This window comes from Neodiprion fabricii, chromosome 4, assembly GCF_021155785.1.
Source record: "Neodiprion fabricii isolate iyNeoFabr1 chromosome 4, iyNeoFabr1.1, whole genome shotgun sequence".
In the NCBI taxonomy this organism is placed as follows: Eukaryota; Metazoa; Arthropoda; class Insecta; order Hymenoptera; family Diprionidae; genus Neodiprion; species Neodiprion fabricii.
The window spans coordinates 13724579-13734530 of NC_060242.1; the positions used below are offsets into that span (position 1 = coordinate 13724579).

A 9952-nucleotide genomic window follows, 5' to 3' on the forward strand; every position below is an offset into this window, starting at 1 on the left:
ATATATACATATACATATATTTAGATCAGACACACTGTTCCCAGGTAGCATTCTGTCGCAAGTTCACGTTATGGTCGTCACGTGGCGCGTGCATGGCTCTGGCGGCAGACCACTATCTGCCTGTTTCCGCAGTTGTAGGAAGACGTGCGCATGTGTGCTTTCGACAGAAGCTTGCTGCAGATCATGCATGATTCTCGAAGGGTCTGCCGGCATTCACGAAGAGCAGAATGCACAGGTTCTCATCGGCAAAAAAAAAAAAAAGAAGAAAACTATATATTGCAAGATTTTCTCATTTATTTCAAATATAAAGTTCAAAATCACAGAACATGGCAGGTCATTCGTTGACTATAATCGTTATACTATATAATTATATTAATATTTATATTTTATATTATTAATATGCGGCTATAGTAAAATATATGATATATTACACCCATATACATATACATATAGGTATAATATAAGTCTGCATATTTTTTACTTTTACTTAAAGATAATCAGTCATAAACGTGTTACAGTTACTCGCGAGCAAAAATGAACAAGAAAAACACTGACTCACAAATCTATGTCTACAACAAGACTAGAAGAGAGGGTCTCTTCTACTGTTGTACAGTTATTAATATAAATATGTCTTTAGTTACATTTTTATACGTTGTAGCTTAAAATTATTAACTACAGTTTATAATAGTATTGATAAACTGATATCAAATGAGTGGAACAGTAGATAATAATGAAGTGTTTGAAATCAAAAAATAAAAATTAATACTTTATATAAATGTCAGAAGACTAAAATTTATACCAGATACCAAAAGCGTCTACAGTATCTAAATGTTAGCTATGTTAGTACAAACCCGCCGCATTTGTTGATATAGGTATAATGTTTCATTGGAAAACATATAGTTACATGTCACTTGTGGATATCACAGCTGCAGTACCAATTATAAATACTATGCTTGAGCATAAACATAAAAACTAACATCACAGCTATACGTACTAAAATATTTCTTAGTCAAACAAAGTACATAGGTACGTATGTTTGAATACACGTAGGATCTTTAATAGGCAAATTGTGGGTCTCTTATTCCGCAGTGTCATTGTCCTGGGTGTTCAACCTCGTAACGATGAGCCATTTCAGCCATATATTTTTGTCTGCGACCCTCCACATGGACAGAGCGAATGGCACGTCGTTTTGCATCCTGCAATCTTTTTCGTGCGCCCCGAATTGCCTCTTGCATCAGTCTCGCAAATTCTGTACGATCATGTGGCTGTGGTATTGTTCAACACTCACGTAAAGCATCTGCGTAAACAATCATCGAAACCTTGCATTGAATATAGGGTAACGTATTATTAGTCAATAACGATAATCTTAGTCATACACACCAAAAAATACCTTTCCGATACAGGTATTAAATAACGGTCGGAGATTCTCTTTATCTGAAACAGACTTTCCAGTCCAAGAGAATTTTTGTGTCAGGCTATCCGTCATGGCTTCCTTCAGAAATTGGTTGAGAGCATCTCTAGCTGTGACACCACCAACGTTAATAAGATAGTGTCTCTGAAATCCATATCACTCGTTTTTAAACTTGCAATAAATATCACTGAAATTAGTTACCACCCGAGAAAAAATACACTATCAGGTGATATGATAAAACTATAATGCTTACTAGAGATCGTTGTCTTTCAGGATCTTCTTCAAACTCTTAAATACCTCCAAGGTATCAACCCGGAGCATCAGCTATGAAGCATCTGAATTTTATTTTTACTAAATGATTCTTGAAATGGATACCACCGCTGGCGAAAACCTCTTGGACTTCATTTGTGAACATTTTAAAGAAATTGTTCGGGTCTTTTGGCTTACCCTTCCCATAATAGACACCTGCGATAAGTATAGAGCTATCAGGAATATTTATTATTCGGAACTGGATAGGCCAATACTGAGTTGAACCGTCTTTTGCACCAGCAGCTCCATCAGTACTAACATCGATTTCTAAGATATTAGGTATGGCATATGTGTGTTTCGACAGTTCTTTTAAAATTCCAGCAACAAAACCTACATGCCAATATTTTCCGGGTTCAACATCAATCAATTCAACGCGACGATTGCAAGTCCCAATCAATGTTCTTACATCTTGTGGAAGAGAGGCCAAACAGCGATGTGATCTGAGAACTGTAAGTATTGAGTTCGCCTGGACATTGTTGATGTTATTCTCAATAAAACAATCAGCTAACTGTGTTCGAAAGCAATTTTTTAATCGAATACTGCCTTCTTCACCCATAGACTGACTGTTACTATCGTCTTCACAGATAGCATCTGAATCTGAACACTCATATTCGGAAGAATTATCTTTCGCCTCGTGAGCTAAGTTATTCCAAGTAACCGAACTTTGCGGTTCGTGAGGAGGACTGTCATTTGGTAAAATAGATGCTACGACGTTTCCATTATTCAAAGATATTTCCTCAGAACTATCATTATTGACGATATTGCAACGTAAATAAGGATTAGCATCGGCATGCCTCGCCATTCTACGGTCATTTAAACGATTACGCCGTTGCCTTTGTGTGAGTTGACTAAAGGGGTTTCGTTTCAGCCTAATCATGATTCAGGCATGTATATAGACAAGCTACAGAAATTATTAATAATATTGCATATATAGTTATAGTAGAGGCAACAAATACAAATCTTTGAGAATTACGGGACTTGAAATTTGACGAAATATCACTTTCGTACGTAAAAGTAATAGCAATGGCCAAAAATTTAACTTAAAAAGTGAGCTAATATAGGTAATATTGTATTATATGTCAACGTTTGAACCCGACATGCAGGTCTCCATATGTGCATTAATTTTGAAAGATAATTTGAAACGACACTTACTCTGTGAAATGAAGTATTGTGTTTCTTTTTGTTTTCCTTCCAGCACCGCGTGTACGTCTTACGGCTGATAAAATGTCGTCGACAATATCTTTACACGTTTTACTGGGATGCCCAAGCTTCCCCGGTTCCCGCTATTATTGTATGTAATATATAGGGTATAAGCATCCTGCGCGCACGTGCGGGAAGGTTGCGAAGTACGAAGAACAGAATTCCGGCAGACGTCGCATGAATGCTGCAGCAAGCGCTGTTAGACAGTCCCTTACAGCTTTGCTGTTTGCTCGCTTGTTTTGCGTCGCCATACACCAATCATGCATTATTCTGCCGTATGGCGCTGCCGATTAAGATCTTGCATGATCTGACGGCGCATGAAATGCTACCTGGGTTACTCATGGAGACTAGAGTACAGGAGTCCAGTCTCTGCGAAATCATGAGAAATAGTTCCGTATAGTTGGCAGATAAATATAACAATTATTATTTTTTATTGTTGCTATATTTATCTGCTAACTATACGGAACTATGAGAAATAAAGGTTCCGCTACAGCAGCGCTGTCGTCACTCTGGACCGATAGCTATATGTATATTAACACATTAACGACCGGTAGCCTATTAATAGGCTTTTCGTCGCCAACGCTTACCGACCGGACGTGCGTATACTGCTGAAACGCTAGCGGTCGGTAAAGTGTTAAATATAATAGTCTCCATAATGCCGCACATATTTACGTTTATTATAATTATTATAATTTTGGTCACTATATCACTGTATTACCAGAGATGAGTAGGGAGATCTCCAACGCTCGGCTTTTCGTGATGTTACGTTCTGAAAGGAACGTTTCGAGTCGATTCTGATTCGCTGCGTGATTTAATTATTCTCCTGACTTACGTAGTTGGTATATGTGAATCTCGGGAATCCGCTGATCAGCTCCTCAGATCTTCTCGTTCAAATCGCCTACAATTCTGAGAGTTTGTTAGGTAAGGCTCGTGCCAACTATCACTACGCGTGATTGAAATAATTATTTATAACAACACTTGGGTTAACTACACATTTATTAACAATCTCCTTCTAGTTCTCAATGGTAGGTTTACAATTGTGGTACAAACTGATGTTGATCACTGTCGCAGTTACAAACTGTTGACAAGTCTCGGAGGTTCTGAATTACTTATAATGTGATTTGATTCTAGGATTTCGGTAAGGTTCTGATCTGTTATCTATGATGTCTGAAGTTCTTCTTTGTACTATTCTGTTCTGTGAAAGGGTTGAATTGGAGGGAAAGTAGGAAGAGTTCAAAAAGAGTCGCGGTTTCCCGCGGGTCTCGGATGATTGGTTAAGGATGATGAAATAATTGGGGGTAAGGTTTTTGATTAGTGCATGAGATCTCGGTGGGGGATTAGCGCAAGGTGGTTGGTTTGGGGAAGCAAGCGGCGAAGCGCTAATTGGTCTTATCGTCATTCAAGTGAAGCCGCTATCCTGAATTCTGAGAATAAGGGTTTCTGTCTCTGTGAGCTATCCATGATTTCTCTTCCCACGTTTCCGGTGTTTAGTCTACTCGATTATCTCAACTACTGCAGGTGTTTATTACTTCGGGTTATTGCGGTTGAGATCGTAAATCAAAGGTTTTATGTGAAAGCTAATGTTGAAAGGTATAACGGTTGAACAGGAAAAAATATATATACCATATATGTTATGAATTTGACTGATGAAATAACGGTTCATCTAGCGTATGAGAACTGTCGACATAATATTTTGGACGTTACGATGGTAACTATGTGTGGTTGCATTAATTTACGACTATTGGTAAGAGCACGTAAGGCTCTCTTATGGTAACTGCACGCTGGTGAGGTAGGGCGCAGAGAGCGTGCCGCCGTGGATACCGGCTGGTACGTAACAGTGATACCAGCTAGGTTGGATCGTCGACGTGATACCTAGGCGGCCACGCACCGAAGGTGGCCCATTTCCGACCTGACACCTAGGCGGTCATGCACCGAAGGTGGCCCACAATCGTGTGCCAGGCATGAAGTTAGTCGCGCTTGCAGAGTATATATGCAAAAAAACAAGAATTTCATGAAAAAATTGGGTTTGGGTGGCCCGTGCGACCTCGCCGGTGTGAGTTACGACTTCACCGCAATGAGCACTTTTGTAGAGTATTTCATTCTGAAGAAAACCTACTGATGTCCTAGACTGTACCATACAATGCCTCTGAACTGTAGATGTTTTGTAGAAAAAAATTAAAGTTTACGTGTATTTTAAGCGGGAAATCTTTACATGCCTTGGGCGAGCACTTAATATTAATATTAAGGGCTCAAATTTTCAGGGAATTTTTTTTTGTTGTATTTCCAACAAAATTTCACAATGGGACCGAAAAAAAAATAGTCGAAAAAAAAGCACCCCAATATATATATATATATATATATACACAAATGATCATATGGAATATTAAACATTTTCCTCCCTTTAGGCGGTGTCATACCCCCATTTGGTCGTTTACCCACCCAAAATGTTGGATCCAAAAATTTAAAGCTCATTGATTTTTGTTTTATCACAATCGACCCGGTTTCTTGTTTTTTGCATTATACTTCGATTTCGCCAGTCGACTCTCGATTCAAATACTTATGAGAAATTTTGCATGTATATCTCGAAATATATCACGGCGGCAACCTCCTGCCACAGGAAACCTTTATAGTTTTGTTCCCGTAAATTTCGAATTGTTACAACCACGGTAAGCGCAGAGATCGCGCGCACGTTGCGGTTTGTTTTTATCCATTGTTGTATGTTTTTCGATGCAACAAAGCACATACAGAAGTCACTCCCTTATTACGAGATTACGATTACGTATTCGTAACGCGAGTTGCGACTGACGATCAAACAATTGGTAGATAAATTTGGGGGCATCCGTGATCGCATACAAAGTGATACATTGTAAACTTCGTCGTTTCGGGATATATTTCGAGATATACCTATATATATATATATATATATATATATATATAATCCTTACTAATATCAATAAGGATATGTATAGAAAGTGAAATTTGTACAAATTTTCCCGAAACTCATGAATTTAATTGAAATTGTTTGAATTATTAACAAAAAACTGTTAAAAATCGTGTGCATTACAGTTTGAAGGTGAATATCTTCTGAACAGTGAGGTATACAAAAGAATTGTGGGAGACCTTTTTTGTAGAGAATTCATTTTGCTACGAAAATGTGATACACATTTTTTTTATAAATAGCAGATACCGAGATATGTATTTTTCTTCCTCACCATAAGAAAAAAATAGAAATCTGTTAGGCGCAGGACCTTCCTATTAAAATTAAGAGCTTATACTTGGAGAGAATGTTTTTGACGTCTCTACCAACCAAGTTTTCGGAGTACAAAGTGAAAAAAAATAGTCGATTTTTTTGGCCCACCCTAATATATATTGTGACGGGACGCCTGGCTGGCGTACCGACACCTGGGGTTCGACGCGTGCCCCCTAATATTTTGCTTGGTAAACCCAAGCCCAAATCTCACTGTCTACTCGATAACCCCGCCACATACCGGGAACCCAATCAAATCGCACGATTTACCGTACCCCTTCTTCAGGGAATGCGACCAATCTCTATCCCCGAAAACGGCGTAACTAGACAATAAGAGTATATAAGACGAGCGCAAATGCAAATCTATCTATCTATCACTTATTGAGCAACCGCCAGGATAGATCATCGAAGACTTCCACGAGAAGACCCATACTTCCCACATCCACGAGGAGCCGGACACCAAGGACCCACAATCAGGAGACGTGGAGTACCCGTCCAAGGAATCCTCAACACCACTTCCCATCAAAGGAGAGCATTCAGCGTACTAATAATTTTTTATTTGATTTCAATAAAAAACTCCTTAGGTACTAGGGAGCCGTGTCTGAGTGAAGAACAGCATTGCGTCTGACCTCATAGCTCAGATACGGTGATCGTCTCACAATCCCCTGACCCATAGGTAGGACACCTGAACCCGTAGAGAGTCACGGTGGTCACGGTCATTGCGACTGAATGTCTTAATACAGGTGAAGGTACGTTTGCGTAGAATCCCCTTGCCTTTAACTACCACGCTAGTAATATTCAGTCTTGCCATACGCAAACCGAATCACTATCAAAGTCCTTCTGACTACTATGCTATCACACACGTAATATTCTGTTTCAGTACTATCTAAACGAATAATTATAATATCAAAATCTACTGTCAGCGACGATTCCTCATTATCGAATACCGTCCCTCTGATGACCAGGCTATCACATAAATAATATTGAGTCTACCCATAGGTAAACCGAACTATTATCTAAGTCCTTCCGACTACCATACTAGCACACGAATAATATTCTGTCTTAGTTCCCACTAAACAAATCATTATCCATCACAAAACCGACTAGTCAACGATCCAGAATAATCAAATACCGTCCCTCTGACCAACATGCTATCACGCAATTAATAGTCAGTCTTGCCGCCGGCAAACTTCATTAATATCAGAGCAAATGAAGAAGAACTATCCCTCCCTAAATTATCAAAAATCTCTCAGAGATTACCAGAAAAATAAGTTCACAACCTTTCATCCTGTCTCTTATCCCGCCTCACGGGAACAAAACATTGACGTATCATTGCAATATTTCCTTTCCGGAAATAAATATTTCGCATCACGAGTCAACCTCTCAAAGCGATCTATCTGTGCGTGCTTCACACTCACAGACCAAGTTTGACCCTCAACCGTTTACACGGCCTATGATGATGGGTCTATTCCACTCGTGCCTTGGCACATGAGGGTGAGAAAACAAATTCTGAGGCCATCTCGAAAAACCAAGTTGAAGTAGTCAAATTATTCAGGCTTTCCCAGGAGTTAATTACACAATTAACGAGTTATCCTTCTCCACCTTCCTTTCGAGTCCAAAGACCGAATCCTGCAGCTCTATCCAAGGGACAGGAAATTCTCAAAATAAATATATCATTCGAGTATGCGCTAAATATCACACATAGCGTGTGAAGTTTTGGCGAAACAAAGCCCGCGAATAAACTGTACATCTCAGTGGCAAAAGCGTGGAAACTCGAAACGTATTCCATATACAAATATGGAAAAAATCTACACACTCTTGGAATTGTTTTTTTTCATTCCTTTTTTCTCTTCTCGGTTATCAAAAATACAAAAAAGAAAGCGGGATCAAGTAAAAATATGAAATAAAAAAAATGTAAGGAAAAAAAAGAGGCGCCAAAAACGGGGAACAAATCGATTCACTCTCGGAATCTTATTGTTTCAATTATTTGTTCTCTTCTGAGTTACCCCCACTACAAAAAAGGTGGGTTCAGTAAAAAAAAAGCAAAAGGAAAGAAGGAAAAAATCGACCGGCACTCGAAATTTTCCTCCTTTCATTTGTTTTTTCTCTCCGATAACACAAAAAAAAGCCGGGTTTGAATTTAAAAAAAAAAAAAAAAAAAAGTGAACTGCGATCGAACCCGTTGTTCCACATCACTCCATCCTCATGTGGTACCCGAGTAGTTTCGAGAAAAAAAAAATTCCCCCAACCACTTGCCCATTGCACATTTTGCATAATTGTTATCGAGCTGGCTTCGTATATTTTTCCATAGACTGCGTGTACAAATATTCGAGAACACCAGGCGTCACATATTTTCATATCAATAAAAAAATAATATTTATTAAAAAAAAAAAATGGGTGCGTGTACTTATGTACGCGCGTGAGAAGTTATACTTCTTTGGCATCATTAAATAATAAATATTCAACATTGATAATTTAATAATATTTAGTAATAATTATATTAAATAAAGAAGTATAACTTCAATAATGATATTTTAATTTATATCAATAAATAATACATACGGATAACTAACCTCAATTATATTGGAGCACTTGAAAAAGTATTTTAGCACAATTTTTTCACTAATATTCACAAATAGTAAATAATATTAATCCAAATATTCAATTTAAATCACTACTGAATATATTTTATTGCCACATATATAATTCGCACTTGTATGAAAATAAAACACGTGTTGTGACTGTAAAAACTAAAACCATGTGGATAAATATTATAAATAAATATGAAAACAGTGATCAGAGGCGACAAGCGTACCAACGTTAGCTTTTTTTCGAGACTTGATGAATTCGGTTAAGTGGGCAACTTCATCCTGTTAATTTTGTGTTACAGTGATGCGCGCGCATCTTGTTTCGAGACTTAATGAATTCGGTTGAGTGGGCAACTTCATCCTGTTAATTTTGTGTTACAGTGATGCGCGCGCATCTTGAAATTTCACTCTCATCAGTTTTTCATAACGCGCCTAAAGAAGTATAACTTCAAAAAAGAAAGTATTCGGGCTGGGAATGGTTAATTATTTTGGTTCAGCGCTCGCTAATTGAATCCTAAATTCATGAAATCTGGACATACTTTTATTTGCTGACCTTCATAATTGAAACAAAAAAAAATCCCACTTCTTGCATTCCTGGAAACATCTGTGCGAGCGGGGACAAGGACGAGATTGGCAACCACTTGCTCGATCGACAGAGTATATCTACACATATATACTCTGACAGCGCGACTAACTTCATGCCTGGCACACGATTGTGGGCCACCTTCGATGCATGGCCGCCTAGGTGTCAGGTCGGAAATGGGCCACCTTCGGTGCGTGGCAGCCTAGGTGTCACGTCGACGCTCTAACCTAGCAGTGAACCTAGCTGGTATCAAAGAGGATGGGATAGAGTGGAAGCTAAGCGTACCCACCGTCGCGCGCACCGTCTGGTGAGTCGCAGGACAAACCAATTGCATATGTGTGCATCGCGTCATACGTGTGTGAGTCAACACCGGCAATATTTGCAAACAAGACAAGTTGTATCAGAAAAGCTGAAATCGGATATTCATTGTAAAGTTAAGTTCTTTGGTTAAGTTGTTCTAATTGAATATGGTTGTGTACTGCGGTGTGAAAGGGTGCAATAGAAATGCTAGAACCGACCGGGAACATACATTTTTTCGAATAGCAGTGTAAGTAGAATTTGATTACTAGCAAAACAGAACCTAACCTCCTTGATATTTGCCACATACCGTACGA

General features: G+C 38.6%; 1 long non-coding RNA gene across 1 annotated transcript; it reads right to left on the bottom strand.

Moving 5' to 3' along the window:
- Nucleotides 1-1210: 1210 nt before the first annotated feature.
- Nucleotides 1211-2128, bottom strand: LOC124179514. Its single transcript, XR_006870082.1, has 4 exons — nucleotides 2055-2128; nucleotides 1665-1876; nucleotides 1381-1555; nucleotides 1211-1297 (listed from the first exon to the last, which is right to left on the bottom strand). It is a non-coding gene; the product is annotated as an uncharacterized LOC124179514 (long non-coding RNA).
- Nucleotides 2129-9952: the final 7824 nt, after the last annotated feature.